At 36.1% G+C, this 27,373-nt stretch overlaps 1 protein-coding gene across 27 annotated transcripts in view; it reads right to left on the reverse strand.

The window, feature by feature from the left end:
* Dtna (dystrobrevin alpha) overlaps window positions 1–27,373 on the reverse strand; it is a 374,420-nt gene that overhangs the window by 263,652 nt on the left and 83,395 nt on the right. For 14 of the 27 annotated variants that reach the window (XM_087193490.1, XM_087193484.1, XM_087193464.1 and 11 more), the window contains exon 1: window positions 8,864–9,116. The exons of 5 other annotated variants lie outside the window; for them this stretch is intronic. The gene's annotated coding sequence lies outside the window, so the exon portion shown is untranslated. Of the gene's footprint in view, window positions 1–8,863; window positions 9,365–27,373 lie in introns of those variants that run through there. 8 more of the 27 variants (XM_087193498.1, XM_087193431.1, XM_087193534.1 and 5 more) reach the window with 4 other exon arrangements.

Here is a 27,373-nt window from a genome sequence, read left to right on the forward strand (position 1 = left end):
TTTATGTCCTGGTGTCTTGAAAATGGTTACACAGGATATTTTCCAGCATTCCAAATGTTTTAGGTGCTAGGCAGTTTCAGAGTGGGGATGTAATCCACTTCATAACTTAGCAAACAAGAAGCAAGTGTACTGCCCTGTGCCTATTGAAGGAATTACAAAGGAGCAGCCCCGCAGTGCTCAAAAGATCCTCACATCTTCCTGTAATGAGATTTTAGCGGTGTTACTGCCATTGTCATGCTTTCTGAATCTTACTGTAACCCCAAGAAAGAATATAAACACAAATTAGTCAGAGGAAAATAATGTATGCTAAGGATTTATGCTACCCACAATTTTGATTGAATATTTTTCTCTTTGATGTAGGTGTATTTCCCAAATCATTTTTTAAGTATTGATTTTTCTCCTATTTAAAATTGAGAGAGAAGAAATTAAATCCCTAATGAACAGAAAGTAGAGTAATCTTTTCAGAGTGTACAGGTGATGAAAAGACACCCTTGTTCTATCACATGAAACCTCCTTAACATCTACCAGTGAACCCCTATCTATAGTCATTTTCTCTGAAAGAGGTGCTGGTAGTGTAAATGTTCAGGGAACAATTGGTTCATTTTTAAGTGGTTATTGCATTTTATTTTTAAGTGGTTATTGCATTTTATACAACAAATATTCTAAAGAGAAAAGTGAATGTCTTGTCCTTGTTTATCTATTATTCTTGCAAACTCCCATAGATGGTTACTTTAGTAGAGGGTCATTTGAAACCCAATAATTGCTTTTTTCCTTTGTAAGATTTAATACTTCCGAATTTAAAGAAAGTACATAAAAAAAAATATCAAGAAACAGATATTGAAGGTGACCTTTCTTTTCATAAGGTCATCATAAAGAAATTACCACTAAGGGCTGGAGATTTAGCTCAGTGGTTCCGCTGCCTGCCTCACAAGCACAAGGACCCAAGTTCGATCCCGGGTACCAAAAAAAAAAGAAGAAGAAGAAATTACCACTAAATCTAATAAATCAATAATGCATGTTCATACTGTAAAATGGAATAACAGTTTTAGATTTTTTAACAAAATGGATGAAATAGTGAAAATCACATGGAGTTCTGAGTTCTGAAGACTACAGATAACCTCCTTATTTATAGGATCACAAATTATATGCCTGAAGTAATTTTAAATATTTTTGGAGGCTCTGTCAGTTTAAAATTTGATTTCCATTGGCTTCTAAATCAGCATCTTTTATTGAGTGCATGAAAACAAATTGTCAGATAGTAAAGATATTTATATATATTCTTTAAAATTCTTATCTTTATGTTCTAAAAGTATTACATGAGCTCCAATGCTATCATACTATAAATTATTAGTACAATATATTAGGGGCAATTAAATCAGAATTTACCGAAGTGTTTTTTTTTCCTTAAATTCTTTTACCGGTACATTTTAGGTATACAATACATTTACATTTATCATTGGGTGCTTGTATCTGTACATGATGTATCTTGGTTCTTATTTTTCTCCCCATTACCTGTGTACCCTTCACCCACTCCACCTTCCCTATTTACATAGACTTCATTTCCACTTTTTTTCTTTTCTCATAATTTTTCCTTTCCCTTCTTTCCTTTCCCTTTCCCCTCCCACCACCCCTCCCCCTTTGGACCTTTTCTTCCTATTTCAAATTACTGAAGTGTGTTTTGTGGTGTTGAAATATTCTCTATCTATATAGTTCTGCCTACATATCTATGTATGTATGTAACTATCTACCTATATATTTTTATATGTATCTATCTCTACCCCTCTCATGGTTAAATTAGCTTGGAAAACATTGAACTGAAGAAAGTCAAGCACATATTTTTAGTGTAGGACATTTGTGAACCCTTAATGCTAATGTTGACCTAAATCTCCAAGAAAGGGATATAGCTGATCCGGATCCTTCACCAGCCCCCCACACCCCCCGCCCAGGATTTCCTAGAAATATTGCTCTCAAGAACACAAATTAGATTTACTGACTTAAATTACAATCCAAAGGCCCTTAAAATATTGACTGAAAAATGTTAAACTTTTAAGTGCTTCATTAATCTTTGAAGTCCTGAGTTTTATCTTGTTAGTGCTTAAAGCTAAATGCTAAGGAAAAGGGAGAGTATCAGTGATGTAAACGGTACTGAAAGCTCTGCATTTCTAATATATAATATATATCATCATTTCTCTGTGTCACTTTTTCCTAAGCCAGGTCTTTTCACTTTGCCTATTGACAAATCTGGGGGCTGGGATGAAATCTGCATCTAATTATCTTTTTCTCTATTTCTCTACTTCACATGAGTAGTTTTTAAAGACAGGAAAAGATGAACATTTCACACTTGTTCTCTAGGTTCTGTAGCAATTACCATTAACAGACGCTCCTTTCACTTCCTGAAACTGTTCATGAACACCACCTTCTCAATGGTGAATGTGAAGCTAGGTAAATTCCTAGCATTTCGGAGCACTAGAGAAACCATAACTGATAAGGGGGCAAACACTTTGGAATGGGCATGTTTAGCGACAAAAAGTCTCAGTGGAGGTGAGACTGAAAGGATATAAACAGACCAAAGAAATCAGCATCACATCATAGGCAATGTATCTGCACACGACCAAGTGTGGACCTGCTCACCAGTACCTAAGGCTGTCAGTCTAGACTCTGAGGGTTTGGAGGTGCCTAGCATATGTTAGTGTGGAAATTCATTAGACCTCTTCATACATATTTAGTCCTTTCCTTTTCCAGACATGTGGTAGGATTGTGTTTTTCACACAGTGAAGTTGGATGTGAGCAAAGGAAAACGAATCATTTTTAAGTGAAAGCAGCAATGTTGAGAAATGTCCTTAGCCAACCTGTGATGGTCAAATTGCCTGGATGAGAAGAAAACCTTTATTTTATACAAAATTGAGATTGGGTTTGTTTGCTACCTCAGGAAATCACACTTATTATATGTGGAATATTTCCTATGTCTACATCTTAATTTTATCATATTTTATAATAAAGTAGCAACATATATCTCTTACCTACAAAATAATTTGAAACAATGCATTAACTTTAGAAAAGAATTTTTACATTAATCTGAGGTGATAAAAATATCTTTTGGTGAGTGAACATGTTTCTATAAATGTGTGGTAACATTCTGAGAGTTGGAAGTTCATTTGCATTAGAAGATCAATTTCATTTAAAATTAATCTATATCCTTTAATAAAGCTAGTAAAGACATCTGTGTTCCTGAGCTATGATCATTTCAGTAAATTCACTGTTTCAGGAGGCAATAATCGGTGACCTATCACAGTATAGGAATGGATATACCTAGTAAAAGGAGACTAGAAATGGGCCGGGATTTAGCTCAGTGGTTCCACACAAGGTCCCGAGTTCGATCCCTGGTACAAAAAAAAAAAGGAAACTAGAGAAAGAAAAATCATAAAAATAACTCTATTGCTTTAAAATATATTGGGCACGAGGTCCCGAGTTCAACCCCCGGTACCAAAAAAAAAAAAAAAAAAATCTCTCTTTCTATATAGAGAGAGGCTTACAAAGTGTTCATGAATCAGGGTGATTCTGAGTCATACTTATGCTATATTTATTTTGCAAAGAAGCAAAGTCAGCTTTATGTAAATAAATGTACTTCTATTTTATATTAAGATACCACACAGTATGTTTTAAAAATATGTTTTATTTACCTTTTTTTCAGAATTTGTTCAGGCCTCTGTAAGATATTCTATAAACAAAATGTGTGATAAACATGAGATTTTAAAAAATTAAAATAATTTCAAGATTACTCGATAACTTGGCTTTCTAAGAGAAAATACTAATTTTTGAGTTGAGTTAAAATGGCATTTTCAAAATAATATGTGAGATCAGCAAAAAGAAATAATATAAATGAAAGAATATATAATAAGATGTTAATTAATTCCATTATTTTGACACTCTGTAATCCAGTGTTAGTTTCCAAAGAAAAAGGGACATAATTTCTTGCCTACCACAGTTAAGAAACAAGATAGAAGTTCAAATTGTTGAATTAATGAACCAGAGTAGCTTGGCTACTTAGAAGTTACGATTTAATCACTAGTATTCAAGACCCAGTTTTAGTTTCTTTCATGAGGCAAAAAGAAAAAGGTAATTCATATTTTAATATTTTGTGATAGAGAATTTTAGGTTCACATTTAAACAATTGGCTTTGAATATTTCATCAGATTCAAAGTTTCTTTAAAAGATAACATTTTCCCTTGCATATATATAGGCTTTTCTTTCTGTGGAGGTAAGAGAGTCCTATGTGAGAAATAATATAAGCAAGTGTTTCAAATTTTTCTAAATCTCAGGAGTTGGCATATTAAAGACACACAATAAATATTTGATGAGAAATGTGTGTGTCCCCAAAAATATACAGTGAAACATCCTTACAATAAATCAGGCTACATATTTTTTGTTCTTCTGGTTCCCACCAACTATGCTCACTTTTTAATTAATGATGTAATTTTCCTTGCTTAGTATACTCTGATAGTAAAACAAAATTAACGTTGCACTCAAGGCCTTAAAATTTTTCATAAGAAATTTCAACCAGCTTCAAGATTCAGGGCCACAATGCCATATTACATAAGTCACCAACTGCTTTCCTGCTAGCACAACACAATGATCTGAAAACAATCTAGTGTTTTCTGATGATCCAGATTCAGGTTGTGTGCTATGAAATAATTTTAATTTGGTTGTATCTTCTTAACTTTGTCTTGCTGTGCTATCCAAGATTTTGATCTAGGTTGGCTGAAGTATATAATTTTTCCCACTCTAGGACTGTCTTTTAATTATGAAGCTCTCTGATAACGTACAGCTACTTACACTGCCTCTCACCACCAATTTGTCTAATTTAGGAAAAAAAAATTAGCAAGAAAACAGAGAAAGTCCTTTTCTAAAACAATGACCATGACTGGACAGGCAAACATATCGTTTCCTGGCACTACTTGACGTATAGGAAGGACCAATACTGACAAGGAATCTAAGGTAAAATGAGTAGTAATGTGAAATGAGTAGTAAAGTGAAAGAAAAAAAAAGATAAATTTTAAGGAAAAATGTCCTGACAATAGTCCTTTTAAAATTCCTTAAACATGTAGTGAGTGGTTTCTATGGGTTGGTTCCTGAGACTATAGAAACAAAGGACACAACTCATCATCGGGGCCTCCCAGAGCAGCGGGTGAACGATACAATTAAAGGCAGTACATGGAAGGTGACTTCTGAGGTCAACCTTGAAAGAGAAGTAGGATTCCCCCACAAAATAAAGGAGAAATAGACATTTTTGGAAAAAGGATTCAGTAGGTGGAGTGGCACAGAAGTATGATGGTATAGGGAATATTCTAGAGACAGCGGTTAAGTGAGATTAAAGTGCCAATGCTAACCAGTGAAGTAGAGGAGACAATGTTAGAGAAATGGATGAGGGCTTTGTGACAGGCTTTGTAGGTCTTACTGAAGAGACTGAGCTTTATTTTAAAGTAAACGATGAGCCACTGAAAAATTTTAAGTAATCATTGATGTCTATGGATTTTAGAAGAATGATGTGTTGGCCCCAGCGTGTTGGGGGTGGGGAGTGTGGATGGGACCTAGACGTGGAGAGTAAGGCAAAACCGGAGTAATCCCCCAGGGCGATGGTAAAAAGTAGAACAACTGCAAAGAGCATGAAAAGGAAAGGATTTATTTAAGATTTTTTTTTTTAAATGTGGTAAAACTGAACGAAGGTCAAGAGAAAGCTGGAGGAATGAAAGTCAACAGCTGAGAGTGATGGCAGTTGGGTGGATTAAAGAGATTGCCAAAGAAAGTGGTCAGCTAGGGACAGATGAGAGGAGTGTGAAGTATTGCAGACAGCTCTTATCGAGCGGGAAAACATGACTCTCGCAATCAGCACGCATAAGCAGTTTTTTTCCAAAGTCAAACTAAATCAGGTAACAACTAAAAAGTAAATAAAAATAAATAATTCCTAATATCAGCAGACTGTCTGACAGCTTCTCTAGAATAAAGAGTTTTTTCAAAAAAAAGAATGACTATAAACGCAGTAGAGTGAATTTCCTCCTCTTGTAATAGAATTGAGATAATTTGGACTGGCACACCCAAGAAGGTAAGTAAAAATGCTTGAAATAGGTGTAAAAACAACAAAGAGAGCAAAGAGCTGCTAAGATAGAATTTAGCAAGTGAAAGTTTTGGGGACCAGCTGTCAGAGAGGTAAGCTCAGCTTTACAAATTTTTGCCTCTGGACATATGAATTCTAGGAAAAAAAAAAAGACCTGAGAAAACACCTTTTTTTTTGAGACAAGGTCTCAGTATGTAGTTCGGGCTGATCTTGAACTCACTATGTACTCCAGGCTAACCTCGAACTTGCAGTGATTCTCCCGCCTCAGCCTCCCAAGTGCTGGGATTACAGGCCTGCACCGCTTGGCTTTCCTGATGGGCTTCAAGGAAAAGTCTCAGTCCATAGCCCTCTGGTAAGGACTTTAACTAATAACTAAGTAACCTAACTTTAGGCTGGGAATCCTGCAGGGCCATACCTGCCACATTTCCCTTCAGGACAGAGTGAGCCTGAAATAAATCATCTCTCACACAGATTGCCTCTTATCACAGAGGGCTCCCACAGCTTTCACTGTTTCACTTTATCTAAGGAGATTCTGGTCCAGTATCGCCCCCAGGTGCTTGGCAGATGCAAACCAAAATTTTCTCTGCAAGAAAATGGCAGTTTCATAGTTTCCATTTATTCTTACAGGTATTTTTAAAAATACACTTTTAGCATACAGCAAAGAGATTTAAGCTACTAGGAAAACAAGACACTATGAGGGAGAAGTGGCAGGAATAGCAATAAGAGAAATAAATGTAATAACACTTGAGATATTATAATTAGGAGGCATATTATAAATCAATTATCTTTACTATGTTCAAAGAAATATAGCCAAGCTTGACAATTTCATCAGGGAACTAGAAACTGTTAAAGAGACATAATAGTAGCAGAGAAATATTTGGGTTTTTTTCCTGTCAACGTCATTCAGCTACATAGTTTAAATTCTTACACTTCAGAATTTTGTACTTTTTCCTTTTTACATACTGAAAAAACCCCTCCCTGATGAGCCCAATATAATGTCACTTAATTTTGTAATTGGATCAGAAGCATATTAATTAAGCAAAAGGAATGTCTGCATGTGTCTATGTGCGTACTGTGTACAGGTGCCTGCATTCCCAAACTTCTGGGAAGCATCTGAGATTTATGCCAGGTTCATTCCTAATGTCAACCAATCAGGACACAGCTGGTTACAAAATATCACTAGGCATCTAATATGACCAGGGAAAATTTACAAAGGTACCATCTGTTCGTGGGGAAAGGAAAATTAGTTGCAATTTTACAACCTAATGGGTTAATTATAAGTCTTCCTAACAAATTGCCTAAACTCTTTCAGGTTAGGTTTGTATACTGCAGTGTAAATGTTCTCCGTGAATTTAGTACACTGACTTGAAAGCAATCTACAGGCCCATTCCTCCTCACCATAAGTCTGGATTGTTAGAAAAGAAAGGCTCCGGGCAGTGGAGTCCTCGGGGATTTGGAGGGAGAAGGAAGACAGGAGGAGGAGGGGAAGTGGGCAGAGGAGGGAGTGGACACCAAACCCAAGCTCTGCCAACTTCACATTGTGTTTGCCCTTGTCAGTTCACTCAGTAGTTGCAAAACCAACTCAAGCAGTTCTATCAAGTTAATGCCCCATCATAGAAAAGTAACATGGTATATTATTTATTCTTATCAAAGTTGAGTGAGAGTTTCATGTTAAACGATTGATTGTACCTAGGATAGTCAGTTTAGTTCATTTGAATCTGGTCTACTTGACAAAACAAAAGCTAGTTGTTTACATTTAACAACTAACTGTTCAGCCCCACATTCTGGAATGAGAGCGTCAGCAGTAGATTTATTTTCCCCATATAAAGGAGAATTTCCAATTCACACCATGTACCCTCTAACTATTATGGCCAGTATTTATTCAGAAAGAATGCTGAGCAAGTTTGGAAATGCTGTCCTTAAGAGCAGAGGGAGAGGTCATTTGACAAAACAAGAAACAAAACCTATACATGGGCAAAACATGCAGAACTGAAGAATGTCATTCCCTCTCTTAATGAAGAAAAAATGCTTATTAATCCTCAATCCGCTGCATGGCAACAGCAAATTGGACAACCCTTTCCCTCCCTGTTCTCTCAAGGTCTGTGTAAGCAGAGTGCCTCTCTTCACTTAGGAAATATCAGCTCTTTTGGAGGAGGGGAACCTGTTTGGAATTAATGAGGTAATGTTAAAAAGTATCTTCCATTAATAAACTATTCTCTTTGATGGAAATTGTTCATTTGTCTCTGTTATTTAAAAAATAGAGTGTTTTCTAGTGGCTCTTTTGCACTTTTAGACAATTCTTAAAGACTATTGTTCCCCTCTCTCTTTTTCTTGAAACTTGTTTTTTAATTGTGAAGCAACTTAGTGCCACGCAGGGGAAACTGAACTCCATGTCACAAGAGCACAGTTTCAATAGTACAGTGGCATAATAAACACAGTGCCGTTTAGTCTTTGTTGTGACAAATAACTCAGTAAACTCAGGGAGCTTAAGGGTTAACCAAAGGAAAAACAAAGGTAAAGGCAAAACTGAAGTTAAAGACCTGCAATGTAAGTTTCAAAACAAAGCTATGATACTCTATTTTGTTCTACTCCCCAACATGTGCAATGCTAATGATCTCAAGAATAGTAAGTCGGCTGCATATACTACAAAATCTTCACTAGCACTTTTTCATTTACACCAATAAAAGAGAAAAATTCCTTATTAACCTTTCCAGAGAAACGATGCACTTCAAAGGCAACCTTTTCACTTACCCTGGAGTATGCACACCATGGTCTCTTAAATCCTTTTAATTGCAGTACATCCAGAACATACATGAACTCTTAGCACATTCACCGGAAGAACAAACTTTAACCAAATTGTTCACTGCCACCAAGATCATCACAAATCTCCTTGGAATTCCAGGGCCAAATAGGAGTTTAAAATCCAGCTTCTAGCTCCTGGTGTATACTGTGTCTATCTTTAACTTGAAAATGATTTGGTTTCACATTCCACTGGAGTCCCACTGGCAGATGCCTTTGGTAAGCTCACCAATGGCAAGCTTTCAGTCCCCCTCTCCTCCCCCGCCCTCCGACCCAGCTTCCGCTGTTTTGTGCCTGGCTGGTTTATTCAGCTGTCCTTTTACCTGTCTCCGAGTGGGGGAAAGGAGATGCCTCCATTGATGGCTATTACGGAAACACTTCCAGGCTGAAGATCAGCCCGGGACTCACTGTGATTCTCCTGCCCTCCCCTCTCCCTACTCACTGCCAGAAACCAACTGACTTCCAAACTTGGCTGCCTGGAAAAGAATGTTCTCTGATTGGCATTCCTGGAAGCAGAAAGTGAGGCAGCTCAAGTTTTGTACTGTTACTCAGCGCGAATAAGTTCCCAGGTATACACAGTACCAACAAGGAACATTCTTGGATTTTGCTTTGAGGAGAACTGAGCAACATTTGGGGGCATTAAAAACATTTTTTATTGTAGGATAAAATTTAAATTTTAATATGCACATACAATTTTACCTAGACTGTCTATGGGTGCAGTAACAAAGTAGAATGGCACCCTTTTTGATTAAAAGTTGAATATGCCTAGAGAATGGCTTGCAATTCATTAGAGGAAGAAACAGCCACACAGCCGGCTTGACAGGATTGAAGGGAGAACAGCTATTTAACCTGTGGATTTTCTGTGAGATAAAAAATTTGCTGATAGGAACTGTGGAAAAATTGGTTTCAATAACCTATATATTTTATTCCAAACAGCAGGGGGAGAGGGTAGAAGAAATGCTTCTACCTCTCTGTTGAACTTTCTGTTTATGAAGTGACTGCTCATGAAGTCATGAAATGACGTTTTCATAAAATTTTTATGAGGGCTGGGAAAGAAAGTGAGTTTGTGTGTGTGTGTGTGTGTGTGTGTGTGTGTGTGTGTGTGTGAGAGAGAGAGAGAGAGAGAGAGAGAGAGAGAGACAGAGACAGAGAGAGAGAGAGAGACGGAGAGAGAGAGACCACACACATATATCTGAAAGAAGAGAAACTGAGTAAATGAAAACTAGGAAAAAGATGTTTCATGAAATAGGGTCTGACAAGGATTGATAATGGAGAGGTCCCTTTAAGTCACAACCTGTTTAACATTTATTTGGTAGTCACTGGGATCAAAAGATCTGCTACTGAAAGCAACTTACTCTTTATGTGCAAAATGGTAAATTTATTACATGCATTCTGATGGACCACACGACTTCTTCAGAGTCCTGATCAGGGCTTTATGTGGTGGTGCTTAGCCACATCACAACCCAGCATCACCAGCTTTCGGCAACTGTCAGCTGGCTGGGCTCCAGTGGTAGTGTGGCTGCAGCTGCTGGCGTGGCTCACAGGAACATCTCAAAAATACTCAACGGCAAATGGCTGCCTCCAGAAAGAAGGCTTTCTGGTTTTGTTTGTTTAAATTTTTTTGGATTATATTTTACCACATTAGAGCAAGACTGTTTTAAGAAATCATGGATGAAACCCTTGTTTGTCTCTAGTATTTTCTACAATATATTGCTGATTTTACTATTGTAATGTCCCATTAGGCGTGGTGGCCTACAAGCGTACTTACTACTTCATCTGTTACTAAATGTTCAAAAATTATTTTTTTATGAGAGAAAGAGGAAGAAGCGTTCCTTATTCTTAACCCCAAAGTGAATTCCTTAGGGAAAGTGCAGACCACTGCCAGTGCTGCTGGATGGAGGCATCAATCCTTCAACTGCCTTTTTTGACAGGTTGAATAGACATCTCATACCATTTCCTGTGGGTTAAATTAGACACTTTTACACTGGAGTTCTTCAATTTCAACAAACATTTCTTGTCTGTGCTAGTGTTTATGTAGGTCATTAATAATTCAGAAATAGAAGAAAAGAACCCTGGAGCCCAGAAAGCAAGTATCTCTGTTTCTTCTCCCTCTATCAAGAACTGTCTTTCTCAAGGGTCCTGGATGCCTCAAGGCACAAGTGACCTAAGAAGAATGAGCAGAGCTGGTGGCAGGCCACTGGGGTCACGTCCAGCACACTGCTCCCTTGTGTTGTGTCTCTGAACACTAGCATAAAACTGACACTCAAAAATGTGTGTGGAAAATGAACTGCTTGTGTGCAAGTATGTATTTAAGTTATGGAAAATGATTATATATTGGCTCACATTTTAGATAAAAATAATTTGCCTTTGTCTTCATGATTTTAAGAAAAATATCTTCCCCTTCAAACAATTAGCCAAGTGATCATAAGGAACTTATATGATGTATTAAGTACTTTGCTGAAGCCACAAAAAATATTTTTACACTGTGTGTATGTGCACACATGTGTGTATGTGTGTGTGTGTGTGAGACTGACTCCAAATATGACAAATATTTGTTCAGTTTACTTATGCTGATCTTGCTGGCTTGTAAGAAAAATAGAGAAAAAAGAAAGTATTAGGCCCTCTAATATTTCCCATTAACTAGTAAACTGTAATAATTTTCTTTATTGGACAATTACTGGCCATTATTCATACTGTAACATTTATTAATCAAATATCTCCTTAGGTTCCCATCTCTGTCTCCATTTATGTTCTTTTTTTCATTAAGTTTATTGGTACATTTTAGGTATACAATACAGTTATATTCATCATTGGAATCTTGTACCTTTACATGACATATCTTGGTTCTTATTTTTTTCCCATTCCCCTGTCCTCCCTTCATCGCCTCCACCCCTCCCTATTTACAAAGACTTTGTTTCCATGTTTTCCTTTTCTCATATTTTTCATTTCCCTTCTTTCCTTTCCCCTACCCCTCCCACATCCCCTAATCCTTTAGAACTTTTCTTCCTACTTCACATTATCAATTATACATTTTGATCCTTATTTACACTTTCAGTTTCTTACACCAGAGAAACTATTTGGTATTTACACATGTGTGTCCTATTTATTTCACTTAAGAGTATGGCCTCAATGTGCATCCATTTAACAATGCTGAGATTCCATTTATGTTTTCAACTGTGCCAATCCTAGAAATCCCACACTTTGAAACATTGTTAAGGGTATTATTAGTCCAGAAGCACAGTGGAAATTTTTGTCTTCACTTTTCCCCCTAACCTTCACAAGGCAATTGATAAGATTTACAATGGCTACAACTCAGTCTTTATCATGAGTAAATGTTTTTCTCTTTTGTGAGCACTAACGTGAGAGTTAGGATTGATCAGAAAAATAGTTGCTAGGGCTCGCTTCCAAGGCAAACCCAGACATGTAACAAGCAAATCAGATACCCTTGATTTATTATGAACAAGCAGTTAATCTTTGCTCCATTCTATAGACACAGACTGTACTGTCACAGTCCTGGAGAGAGCAAATGCTGTCTGTAGACTTCTTGCAGTGGTAAAAGGAAGGTTTAAATTCAGGTCTTCGTTGATTTGTGAGGCATCCATGTGCATGAAAATCCTGGTCACTAAAAAGCAAATGGCTTTGGTCAGTTTTTTTTTCCTCCCTGCTGTCCTTAAGTGACTAATGCAGGTAGTATTCTCAAAGTGATGCTTTTGGAGTTGAGATTTTACCTTTTGTATCCCATTTATTTTTAAAAGCATATATTGTTTATTGAAAAACTAAATTTTTAAGAAAGGGCTCATATTTTTGTTCAAAGGAAAATAAACTAATAAATATAAGTAGTAGTTGTTTGACAAGTAATTAAAATAGCCACTTCCCAAGAAAAAGTAAAGAGCTTTGTAAAGCAGAGGCTCTAACAACAGATCTGGAAGAGATTCAAAACAGCAGCATGCTATGTATAATTCTATGAAATGTGCATCAGTTTAAAATTGTATCCAGCAATGCCTCTATTGGGTATATATCCAAAGGAAAAGAAATCATCACCTAATAAAGATACTGCGTCACCATATTTATTGCAACATTATTCACAATAACCAAGATGGGGGAGAAACTAAGCGTTCATCAACAGCATATACACATATATACATATATATATAATACAGCATATATACATAGAGTAGAATATTATACCATTGTAAAAAAAGAAGGCTCTGAGGGCCAGGGATTTAGCTCAGTGGTTCTGCCACCTGCCTCACAAGCGCAAGGACGCGAGTTTGATCCCCGGTGTCAAAAAAAAAGGAGGCTCTGTCATTTGTGACGACATGAATGAAACTAGAGGACATTATGCTGAGTGAAATAAACCAGAAAGGAAAATACTACATGATCTCACTTAGACTTACAATCTTAAAAAGAAACAAAAATCAAACATATCGAAGTAGTAAAATCATGGTTACCAGGGGCAGGATGAAGAGTGGAGATAGGAATGTGAAGATGTAGGTCAAAAGGTGCACATTATGTACAGTATTATGTCTGGAGCTCTAGCTTACAGCATGTGCATTTGGTTAATAACATTGTATTATCTACTGGTAATTTGCCAAGACAAAAGTTAACTGGCGTATAAGATATGTTGATTTGGTTGACTGCAGTAATCATTTTGCTATGTATATCAACAAAACTGTATCAAAGTATCATGTCATATGCCTTAAATATATATAATGAAAAGAAAAAAGAGGAGTGTGCTATGTAATCTTATTAAATGCCAATCAACTTTAAAAGTGCATGAAATGAATACCCATTGTGGATGCCTATTGTGTGAAAACAACCCTATTCATGGAACAAATAATTCATGTGTACAAATAATCATAATATATTTGATAGAGAAAAATGGAGAATAGGGTTAGTTTTGGTGACCACTGAATGTCATGGGTTAATACTTAGGTTTAAAATCACTGCATTTGCATACATGTGCGAAGGTTGATCTTGATTATCAACTTGACTAGCTTGAGAGCTGCCTAGGGGAGAAGTACAGCCGACTTGGGGGGTGGGTCTAGGTGGGTCATGGAGGTGGGGCTTTGGGGCTGTAGCTCTGGCCCCTGCTTCTCTGGGCCTCTCCCCAGTGCTCTGCTTCCCTGCTGGCATGAACTAAATAGAGGGGAAGAGCAAAAAGCAGGGGAATGGAGGGACGCATAGAAGGAGCTCATGTGGGTTTTAAGAAAGGACACGGAGGGACACACCCAAGAAAAAGAACACTCTTTTTTTTTGTACCAGGGATCTGACTCAGGACCTTGCACTTGCCAGGCAGGGGCCCGAACCACTGAGCTAAATCCCCGGCATGAAAAAGAACGATCTTAAATGATGTTATGAGAACTTGGGAAGAGAGAACAGCGAACAGAATCCAGCACAATGTAGATGGGGAGGAAAGCCTGGGAGGCAGCCCCTTCAGTGAGGTCGACTTTGAGGACAAAAACAGCTAAAAAGGAGGTTGAGGATCTTAGGCCCCAATACTTCAGGATGTGTGTTGTGTGATTTCTTCTGATAAAACTTAAGAAACGATTTCACTTTTCAAGATCTGGTAGTCAAGTCTGTGCATCTTAGACATTTCATGATACTGAAGTGGATCTTAAATTTATAGGTAGATTTCATTGCACAAACATTTATGATAAATTAGTTCTAATCATTAGGTTGTTGTGTTTGTTAAAATAGTTTTCTTTAATATAGGTTAGGAATCATTTTTATCTTTGTCTTAATAAGCTTCCTGGATTATTTACCTCTACTTGTATTTCATTTTCTGTATCTCTCCACTTCCTTCAGGATGTCTATTGCAGCCTCTTGCATCTGCTTCTACATGTACAATGACTGGCCACCCTGGTTTGATTAGAACTAAGGGATTTTTGAGTACTAAAACCATGAATGTCTGAACAAATCATAGTAAGCTGGTCATTGTATACATGCAATTTTAAAAGTCACATGCAGTTTTTTAATAAAGACTAGCCTTTTTATGAATTAGAAGGTGCTTGGGCACAATACTATGAAAATCTGGATTTCATTTTGCCTTTATTCCTTGTTAGCTATACAACTGGGAAATATCAGCTTCTAATAGGCACTGTTTCTTCATCCCTACTGTGAGAATAATAATACTTCAAGGAGTTGTTGCAGCTGTAAATGAGATATGTATGTAGAATATATCAATGTATAAATCTATAACATATATTTTACACAAATTTTATATGACTACATAGTTGTTTTCAGAACAGCTTGTACTTATTTTAGATTGAGAAAGAATGGAAGCACAGAAGAGGCACACCACTTCACACCTTTACCATGTGTGGGGTGAGAAGCAGAGAGAGAGGGAAGAGATAGAAGAGCCTGACATATGCCTTTTTTAAAAAGAAGTATCTGTTTCAGAATTTGATTTTCCTTTAAATAAAACTCATCAAATTAAGAATGCTTTATTTTTTGAGAGACTCTGTCGCTCCAGTAATAAGCAACACCACATGATCAGAAAAGATGTGGATTATTTTCAATAAAAAATAGGGATTTTTTTGTTTTTTTGGTTGTGGAAGGGAATTTTTCCTTTGTGGGACTAAAGTCAACCTCAGCCTAAGCACAGAAATCACCATGTCCATCTCTGGGTGGAGCTGACACGCGGGCCCTCATCCTAACATGGAGGAGCGTCCTCTGTTGTCTCAGCACGTGCAACTTCTGATGCCTCTTAAGAAGCAAGGGTGAAATTCAGTATGGGAACAAAATGAAAACATATGTAATGTCATCACTTAAAACCTCAGTATATTTCCACAATCAAATATCTAATCCACCTTTAAAATCCAACTGAAAATCTGATTCTATTCCAAGTTTTTGGAGACATGTCCAGGATTAGAAATAGGACAAATCTGTGTTTTCTGATAAAAGAAATTGGCATGTGTTGACCAATTTGGATAGAATTTGTTCGTTATTATGTTCTGCTTATTCATTTGGCAATAGTTTTTCTCCAGATGAGCATGTGGCTGTTAACACTTTCCAAACTTGGTATTTTATTATGGGACCTTTTGTTCAAGGCTCACTGAACTTATCAATGAGAAAGTATATCTCCTTTAGCAGGAGCTCAGTTGTGAAGCCACTGGCCTCAGGATACTCTGTTCCCTCTTCCCATAGACAATCCTGCAGGAACTCCAGGCACCTGTCAGGAACCTGGGAAAAATAGCAAAGGATGCTGAAGATTCCCTTTGACTCGTTACCCAGGATCACCTACATCTGTAGGAATACTAGAATTAGTCAACAACTTCCCGAGAACTTCAGTGTTCATGGGATACTCTTACAGAAAAGGGGTACAATATGTCTTAGAAATCTAGTGTCTCCAGATCAAAACAGTATGAAGAGGAAAGCTAGTGTAGAAATGATTCAAGACAAAGTTTGCCTCAAATAACAAAATGTCCAAATGAGGCCCAGATGCTAATGGCTATGGCAGCTTACAAGGGAATAATTTCACTACCAGCTTTTTCTTTGCCTTCCAACCAAAATAAAGCATAAAATGATTGTGAAGATAATTTTACTTGTTTTGACTGGATTATGGTTTAATTGATAGGTTAGGCAGAACTTCAGCTTCAAAAGAAGGCATTTTTACTTTTAAAGATACAGTTTTTGGAAATGAGGGAATTTTTAATAATTATATATGTTCAGATATTTAATTCCATAGGCATATGATGAAAGTTTTAATAAAAAAGTCCTACAAGTAACTTCAGAATAAAGGGACTTTTTCATTTTAATTGAATGTTATACTTCACTATGTCTAAGATAGATAATTATAGACCTTGCTGGGATGTATCTTTTATTTTAGCATTGGATATACTTATGGAGAAATATGAAGTACTACTTGTCCCCCCAAAAAGAGCAAGGTGTGTGTGTGGGGAATATGTTGCTGAATTAAGTGGGATCATTTTCAAGAGATATTTGAGAATTTGTCCCCTTCTTAAGGCTGTGCTAAGGAATGAAGGCAGAGAACTACAGTAAAAGTGGAAAAGGAGGTATATATGTGTCATTTAGGAATATGGAATAATCACCATCATTAACAATTGAAAGCTGAAGATGTCTTCTCTGAGGACATCCAAAGCAATGATGAGCCAAATCTAACTAAAGCTGTAGCAAAGGTGAGATCCAGATCCAAAGAGTATTAAATTGGTTCAATCTCCTTGACCTTTCCTCATACATATTAGCAGACCGATATAGAAAAAGACGAACCCTTTTCTGGAGGTAAATATTCTTTACTACTATGTTTCTAAACCAAAGACTAATATATAGTAAAAAACTATAAAACACACAAAGCAGCAGAAAAGGGTGATTACTAAACTAAAAATATACAATAGAAGCAAATCCACAAATTTCCCAAATATTAGTCTTGACAGGGATTTAAAAAAATACTATGGAAAAGATGTTAAAATATACCATGAAAAAGTGTGAAATATGCATTTACACTTGACAAATTTAAGCAGAGATGTGGGTACTATACAAAAGAACAAAATGGAAATGGTAAAAATGAAAATTATGTATCATAATTGAAAAGCTTATTCATTGTGCTGACCAGCAGACTGAATCCAACAGAAGAAAAAACAATGACTAAAAGCTAAGAAAGCTCAATAAAATCATTCAAACTATAATGTAAAGGGACAAAAGAGTGAATAAAATAGGATAGCAAATCTGAGATTATTCACCATAGCTAATAGTCAAATATATGTATAATTGCAGCCCCAGAATCTGAAGAGGTTATTTGCAAAAAATTATAAGAAATAACTATCCACCTGTGAAAAAATATTCAATGAAACCCAAGTAGAATAAATCCAAACACAAACTAAAGAAGTAAAGCCACCACTACTAACAATAACAGTACACTGAAGCATTTTATAATTAAACCAGTGAATGATAAAGATAGAGCTGAAATCTGAAAAGCAGTGGGAAAAAACATAAAGGGAGCTGCTTAGAGAATGATGTCTGTTTTTTTCATTTAAAACACTGTATGTCTTGTATGTACATATGACAGTCTGACAACACTGCAGAGTCCTGAAGGAAAGCACCTTTTCACCTAGAATTTTTGTTCAGCAAAAATATCTTTCTACATGAGTGTGAAATAGGCAAAAGTTGAGAGTTTGTATCCACCAGATATGTGCTACAAGAAATGAGAAAGGACATTTTTAAAGGTGAAGGGAAGTTAACTGAAGCCTGAACTTACATGAAGGAATGGAAAGGATTAGAAGGGAAAAATATCTAGGTAAGTAAAAAGGTCTTTTAAAAAATTATCATCTATCTCCTTCCTACCCTACTTATCTATAATCATCTACCTTCCTACTTTTCTACATTTTAAAAACATATTGATCATTAACGTGAAAATATGAATGTATTTTGTATTCTCTATAAGTAAATAAGATACATGACATGAGAACAATGGTCAGAAAGTGAGTAAATATAATTGTACTTGTATGGTTCTTTTTTGTATTTTTTATTTTAATATAATAGTAGATATTAATAAATAAAATATTACAAAGCACTCTGGTTATTTATATTAAAAATAAAACACAATTTCAGTACAAAATAATTAAGGAATAATAATAGTCGTGTACCATAATCTTAAAAGAATGGCCAAAATGTTTCTCAGAGTACAAGCCACTAACAAAAACACTTTCTTATGAAAAAGAAACAAACACACTAGCACAAAACTTTCTTTTCAATGAACTAAGAGAAACCAGTAGTATAAATGAAACAAATAAGCATATATATATAGGAATATTTTTGAAACAATGGAATAAATAAGGAATTATTTAAACTTCTTCCTACTTCCTCTTTATCTATCTTCTATTTTTTCTTGCTCTCTCTCTCTCTGTATATATATATGTGTATATATATATATATATTCTCTTTATCTCTATATATTCTCATATAAGAGAAACCACGTGATATTTAAGCTTGTGTGTCTGAGTTATTTCACTTAACATTATCTTCTCAAGTTGCATACATTTGCCTACAAATGCCTCATGGTTATCTTTCTTTATGGCAGAGTAGTACACCATTATGTATAAAAACACTTTTTTTATCTATTCATCTGTTTATGGCCATATACGCTGTTTCCAAGATCTAGCTATTACAAATTGTGCTACTATAAACATAGGTATGTATGTATCTCTGTAATATGTATCTTTGTAATATGATGACTTTAACTGTTTTGGGAAGATACCTAGAAGGAAGATATCTGGGTCAAATGGAATTTCTTTTTTCAACTTTTTCTTTTGAGAAATCTCCATACTAATTTCCATGGTGGTTATACTAGTTTACACTCCCACCAACAATGTGAAAAGGTTCCCTTTCCCCTACATCCTAGCCAGAGTTCATCATTACAAGATTTTTTGATGATAGCCATGCTTTCAGGAGTAAGATGGTATCTCAGAGTAGTTTGAATTGGATTTCTTTTAAGACCAGTGATGTTGAAATTTCTTCATGTATTTGTTTTCATTTCGTTATGGTTCTTAGACTATATGAGCATTACTATTTAAATGTAAATAATTATTCAGGTGTATACTGTATAATTTCAAGTCATAGCTTCTGGGGAAAAAGAAAAGAAAAAGACTCCAAACTGGATATGGATACAATGGCACAGGACTAACCCCAGAAACTTGGGAAGCTGAGGCAGGAGGATTGCAACTATGATGTCAGGCTGGGAAACTCAGTGAGAACTTGATTAAAATAAATCTTAATATTGATCCCCGGTAACCTCCCCCCAAAAAACTCAATAAAAAAGTGCACTGGTAGAGTGCTTGACTATCACAGGTTCAATCTCCAGTACCACAAAACAAACAAACAAACACACTTCAATGAAGTACAGTGAAAAAATATCAATAGACGATGCATAATGGAGGTTAAACATATTAACAAAACAACAAACACACAAATGAACACACTTCAATGAAGTACAGTGAAAAATATCAATAGAAGATACATAACGGAAGTCAAACATATTAACTAACTCAAAAGAAGGCCAACAAATAAGGAATACAGGAATAAAGAACAGATAAAAAGCATGGAAAACAAATACTAAGATGTAAAACTTACACATAATGACAGCAAATATGTTAAACGTGAATGGACTAAACACTCCATTGTCAAACTGAATATAAAAACAGATTCTAGGGGCCAGGGATCTAGCTCAGTGGTTCCGGCGCCTGCCTCGCAAGCGCAAGGTCCCGAGTTCGATCTCTGGTACCAAAAAAATAAAAAAACTAAAAACAAAAACAGATTCTATAGTATTTTAAAAACACAGACTGGTTGGAAGTAAAAGAATGAGAAAAAGATGCTAGTGTGTTAATCACTATGTACTGCATGCGTGTTAATAAAAATAAAAACTATCAGAACACAGTAGATTTCACAGTATATTACTAGTGGTAAAGAAGGATATCTCTTGCTGACAAAAGGATTGGTTTATCAAGAAGACATAAACTTAAAAACAGCTTTGAAGAACATGAAGCAAAAAGCTGACAGAATTATAGAGAGAATATACCTGTCTATAATTCTTATTTGAAGATAAGCAAAAATGCTTTTCAAGCTCTTTATCTCACCACACACACACACACACATGCCATTCATCATTACCCCATTACTGGCCACTGATAAACTGGAGTATAAGCAAAGCATTCTGGGACTTCCCAAGACAGGACACATCTTAAGAGGCTGTAGTCTAGAAGTCTCATGCAGACGAGAGGTAGCTTTAGCAGAGTTTTCTGTCAGCCAGCAAGTTTCAAAGGTTCACAGGTATGGCGTGCTGTGGGTTGTTGCTTCCAAGTGTGGTGAGTCACAAACAGCCTCATCCATTTCTCCTGGTCAGCCTACAAATATTATCAATTTTTCTGTGCTCCATGATGGGATGAGAGTGGGGAAAAGCATGTTCACACCCATGACCACCTCCCTGTTGGTTCACCTTGATTGCCAATTGCATTTATTATGTTTTTGAATTTCAATTCGTTTTTAATGATTTGTTTCCTTTTGATGCATTTGTTTTCTTTTTAGCCTAGCAGTGTTTACAGCTCCCTCTTCTGCTGCTACCATGAGTAAATGTCTTATTCCTTGTGGGTTCCCTATTCTTTTTTGTTTCTTTGCTTGCTTATTGGTATATGTTTGCAATACATAATAATTGCATGCATCTTGGGGAATTAGTACAGCTACATATTCCATCTTAATCATTTTTACCTCCTCCTCCCCTCCCTGCCCTCCTGTGTCCTCCATTCCCAGATTCCTTTCCCAGATCCACAAAGTTACTTCCCTGTTTTCTATATCTAACTTTTACTCTGATCTTTAAATTATTTATGTTTCATGTTCCTCATATAGGAGAAACCATACGATATCTAGCCTTCTGTATTTGATTTATTTCACTTAGCATTATGGCTTTGAGGGGTATCCATTTTCCTACAAATAACTCAATTTTACCTTGCTTAATGGCTGAGAAGTACTTCATTGTGTACGTATACATTTTCTTAATCCATATGTATATCACATTTTCAAGTTGGTCTGTAGGCTGCTTCCAAGATTTAGCTATTATGAGTTAGATTGCTATAAACATGGGTATGCAGGCATACATCACAGAAATATGATGTCTTTAACTCTTTGGGGGAGATATCCAGCAGCATTATAGCTGGCTCAAATGAAATTTCTATTTTTAGCTTTTTGCGGAATCTCCACAGTGATTTCCATAGTTGTACTAGTTTACATTTCTACTAACAATGTAGAAGGGTTCCTTTTTCCTCACAAACTCATCTGCATTTGTTGTTCTTTTTGTGTGTTTCTGATGATGATATTGTTTTTGCAGTAAGATGAAATCTCAGTGTTGTTCTGATTTGTAGATCATTAATGGTCAAAGATTGCTAATTGCTGACTTGGGTTCTAAGAGGAATGTTCAAGGTTCCCTTGCATTTTTGCTGTGGCCAACAGGAGGCTGGTAATCTGAGGCAGTTCTATGGCAGCCACTTGAGCCACAGAAGCCACGCTATGGACATATAACTTTGTGATAGCTGACCCTTGAGGCTCTGTGAGCACCGTGTCTGCAGGTGTGAGCTCAAACCAGGACTCAGATTTTCCCCAGGGTGCGGAGCTATAGGAAGCTATAATTGGGTGTAATAAGTCATCCCTTTGCTTTATAAATGAAGGAAGAAAGAGCTTGATGGGATGTTTTCTGCTCCAGCTGAAGAAAGTTAAAGTTTTTGGTAGCCTCTGGCCTTTTAAGAAAGGTTATGAAGCACTGGAGAACTCTTTTTTAGGCCTGACTTGAAATAGTTCTGTGCCCAAGAGCAGGTATTTACGAACTAAACAGGCCCTATTTTTATTGAGGTTAAAATAGATTTGCTTAGGAAAAAATGAGGAAGAAGAAATCTAAATATCTAGAATACCATTGATGGTTGATATTATAAGAAAGATACAGTTACTGAAAGATAAATCAAATCCATTCTGTCCCAATGGGTTTGAACAAAAAATAACCTTGAAATTTATGTCAGAAGAGTAGAATACAACTATTGATATTATTGAAGAAAAATTTGGTGAAAATTTAAATCTTTAGAAAAAATGGAAATCTACTTGCATGTGAAGGTAAAGGATGGAAAGAAAGACTGAGCTTAATTACAGGGGATAAAAGATGAAATCTCAAGAGGAAGTTTGGATAAAGAGGGATCACCAAACAAACCTAGAATCTGACTGAATACTAGACTTTGACTGAGTACAACAGATTTATTTGCTGTCCTTGGAGATTATACAGGTGATGTCACTAGGAGCTGGGTACAATAAAAGGATCAGAAATTGGAAACCACTTAGGTAAGAAGGTTTGAAGAAACAAGTATGTCATTGATTAAATATTTTCTTACTTCTGAAAAAAGTTAATTGAACATAAAATAAATTCACTAAAAAAGGTAAATGAGCTTACACATTATATTAAATTTCCAAAGCAAGGGTGCATCTTTAGAATCAAAGTGAGATAGAAAGTGCAATTCAAAGGCTTGACAAGAAACTGATGATGGAACTGTATAAAGAAAATGAAACCTCACAAGAAATTAACCATACAGGGAACAGAGAGTTTAGGAGAGAACAGAAATGTTTCATAGCAGAAAGGAATATCAGCATGCCCTAAGGAGCTGATACCTATACGTTATCGTTTATATCTAGATGTCTCCCACAAAGCCTATTCTCTCATAGGGGGACTTGGGGATGATTGGATTATTACAGGTGGCATAGTTGACTTGTTGGGAGGAAGGTTCTGGTCAGAGGCGACAGGTTACTGGGACATGGCCTGGAAAGGTGTATCTGGATCCCTGGCTGCTCTCTTCATTCTGGGCTTCCTGATCGCCATGAGGTAAGCAGCCATGCCCTCTGCCATGCCATCTTGGTTTGGAGCCACTAACCCTCCAAATTGTGAGCCAAAATACACCTTTCTTCCTTTAAATTGTGGTGTGGCATATTTTGTCTCACTGACAAGGAAAGTGATTAAAACACTGTAGAGAGTATTTACTTTTTTATTATATGTTTTAAGTAGTAAAATCATTACAGTATGGCTTGATTCACCAGGCAACTATAATATTAAAAAAGCAAGATTACTGTAACATTAAGAAAAACAAGATATTTTTTCATGATCTAAACAACTAGATACATTTGAAACATAACCTTTTTCTGTTCCTTTGGAAAATGTTTGCCAAATAATTTTCTCCTATAATTTAAGAATATAGTTGAAATACATTCACATTTGATTTTATTTGCTTTTAAACACTGAATCTTATAAGTGGTGTCTAAAAAAGTTGAACTCACAGTGTTAGAGAGTAGAATAGTGGTTACCAGAAGCTGGATAGGTGAGTACTAGGAGCATGTTGGTTAAAAAATACAGAATTGCAAGAATGAGTCTGAGAGATATACTGTACAATATAACCATAGTTACTAACTATGTATTGTATTTGGAAACTCTCAGAAGAATAGATTTTAAGTGTTTTCATCACACAAAATGGTAACTATGAGAGCTAATGCATATGTTAATTAGCTCAACTGAGCCAGTTCATACTATATACTACTTCAAAACATCCTATTGTGCAATACATACGTAATTTTTCAATTTAAAATAATATAAAGAAAATCTGCTCATAATCCAGTTCTTTACCACTGTCCTGTAAGCGAAGGGGAATGCCATATGGGATGTGCCAACATGTAGCCTTGTGTAAACAAAATAATACCTTACTTAAACAAATGCATTTTCTTCAAGAGTTTCTTCGAAAAATCTTAAAATTTGGATTTTAAGCTTTGAATATATTGATGGTTTTAGGGGGTCAGGGAAGGAGGCTGTAAGGTTTTAAGAGTCATTTTTGCTCTTAATATTCTTTCAGAGTCCTAGATTTATAATATTAGATAGCTGGCTACCTGCAAAGCCTTTATCAAACACAAGTTGGACAACTTTTAAAACACAGAGTTTAGAGGAATAAAAAAAGGCAAAAAAGGAGAAGCTGGGCAGGAGTAGCAAAGCATAGAGCTAACTGTGCCTTTGGTATTGGAGCAGGGGAGAAGGGAAGGCAGCCCATTTGTATTGAGTACCTATTGTGTTCAAAGAAGTTTGATCTCTATTAGCTCACATAATCCTTTAGGATCCTATAGATCCAATTTGATGAATTATATCCATTTTGTGGATTAACAAATGGAGTATCTGAGTCATTAAATTATTTGCCCCAGGCTCAAGATTAATAAGTGAGGGTACATAAATTTGATCATGTGCCTGTGTGACTTCAAAGCCCTTTTAAAAATTGTATTTAGGACTAAAGAGGCTACCTTTCTGGAACACATTAATTACCTAGCAATAGTAGGTGGTAAAATTTGAAGTTTTCAGATGTGGTGCTTGGTATTCCAAAGTAAATGCAGTGTATCTGCTAAATACCATTGCAAAGTAAATGCAGTGACAAGTTTGGGGTGAATGGCAGGGTGGAATCTTACCACCTAAGAGTGGAATTGGTAAGCCTGCACCTAGGCTAGACCCTGCAGAAGTCAAGAGGGAGAACTGGGAGATATATTCTCATTTATTTCATACAGGTTTATTTCACTTGAGCCTGTAAGAGGCCCTGGGATCTGACTCCCTGGATTCACATTTCAACTTTGTTGTGTCTTGCAGTGAGTTACTTAATCTCTTAAGCCTATTTCTTAACTGCAAAAAAGATGGTGATAATATTTTCTTTAGCAAGTAGTTGCTGTAAGTACTAAATGAGTTACTATATGTAAAACATTAGGAAAAATTGCTTAGCAAATAACAAGCCCATTAGAGTTACTATCATCATCATCATTATCATTTTTGACAGTAAGTATGTGAAGCATATGTGAATGAAATAAATATGTGAAGTAGTCTCACTTAATGCTCATCTACAAAAGCTAAATGTCCACAAAAAGTAAAGAAAAAGCCAACTTGAATGACCTAGGAAGCCTTTAAAATAACAATGACTGGCCCCAACATTGGATAATTGAATCAGAATCTGTAGGATTGGATATGAGCATCTATTTGCTCAAAAAGTCCCCCTGCATTCCAATGTACAGCCACAGTACAGAACTTTTACTTTTCTAGTCATATTTTTGTTTTCCTTTCTAATCCTTTTTATGGAGATTGAGACAAAATTAATCAGTTTCATCTTTTACATATGGGTTATGTATTTAAATATCTGACGAGTTTTGGTATGATTTGAGGAGGTTGCATAAGTGTCTTTTATTTTACATGAAATTAGTTATTCTGGACATTTGGTACAAGTCTTTATAATACAGAAAAATACTTGGTGTGTATTACTGAAATTTATAGAAGAAAATCTGATATTAAATTTAACAATTGCTCCAAGACATTTACATTTACCATGCCATTTCATTTGTGAAGTGGTGTGTGTGTGTGTGTGGGTATAAGTATATATAGAGGTGTGTGTCATACACAATATCTATTTTTGGAATGAGATAGGTTGAATAAATCATCCAGCTGTGCTATACAGCTCACCAAGGCAGAATGGCACTGAGCAGAATCCTTTGTGAAGAGTTAGAGACTAGGTATGGTGTAGTCAGTTTCATTAATTCAAAGTAACAATGGGCTAACATTGTTGCCACCATCAAAACAGAGTCCTATTAAGAACAACTCAAATTACCTGGCAAATATATGTCTGTTCAGGCTCCTCTATCTGAATTTAGGGCAGGTCATTCATAAATTAATTGAGTCAAGTTTCCTCTTAAGGTGAGAACATCAATAATTCCACAGGCTGGCAAAGTGGGAGGGATCTGTAATATTTGTGGTAGTAGTTTTCAACCTTGGCAATAGTTTAGAAACTGTTTGTAAAACTGAAATTTAAAATTAAATACTCATGCCTGGGACTCTTACCCAGAGGCTCTTACGTGGCTTTTAAGTGGGGCATAACTTTGGTTGCTTTTGTTGTGTGCTTAGGATTGAGAATCATTGCTGTGGGGAAAGAACATATACCTTGGATCCAGTTGATCATAGGCTTGAACTCTTTGTTGTTCTCATCATTGAATGTGAGGAACTTAATTGAACCTCAGGGTCCTCTTTAGTAGAAAGAACATAACACTCTACCTGGCCAAACTGTCATGAAGTTAAGTGGCAGTGAATTTTACAATTAGTACTCTCTCCCTGATACATGGTAAAACTCAAGTGTTATGAAGCAACCACAGCTCTCTTTCTCACATTTATTTTTCCTCTTTAGGAATCCTTCACCTCTCCTATGGAGCCTGGTCAAAGCTTCCAACCTGGTGTCCTGTCCCTATGTGGTTGTGACTTCCACAGAGATACCCTATCATATATTTAACCTGGCTGAGCTACTGCCTCTTTTAACTGTAGTTACCTGCAAGATTTTAGACTGCTGGGACCACCTGCAGGACTGTAAAAAACACTTATCTGATTTTTACCACTTGCATTTTCTGACTTGTAATCTTAGTTACTAGCATAATTTCTCCACAAGTGCAACAATGCTGTGTAAACTCTTTAAAATTTAAAAAGATGGTATGAAATTGAAGTGTTCAGGGATAAGAAAATATATGCAGTAGGCATCTGGTAATTCAGTTACCTGCTATTCCTTCAGTAAATATTTTTACTAAGCTCTTAATCTCTGCCAGGAGTTGGGTAAGACTCTGGTCTTTCAAGAAATGTGTAATGTAGAAAAACTAACAGATATAAACTAAAAGCAATTCATTTATTCATACATTCAATCATCCATTTTAATGAGTACCCATGACACAACTAGAGGCATTTTAGGTACTAGTGATACATAGACAAAATTCCCCATAATTCCCGTGCTCAGGGGGCTTAGGTTCTACTGGGGGCATTAGAGAAGGATACGTTTCTATGATAAAATAAACAAAGGTCAATCAGGGAATTCAGCTCAGGATAACAAACTCCCACCTGGGGATGGGTTTGTGGAAAGGCTTTCTCACAAAGAATGG

This window comes from Heterocephalus glaber, unplaced genomic scaffold (assembly GCF_053883595.1).
Source record: "Heterocephalus glaber isolate CG9 unplaced genomic scaffold, H.glaber_assembly_v1.0 deba00000331, whole genome shotgun sequence".
NCBI lineage: Eukaryota > Metazoa > Chordata > Mammalia > Rodentia > Bathyergidae > Heterocephalus > Heterocephalus glaber.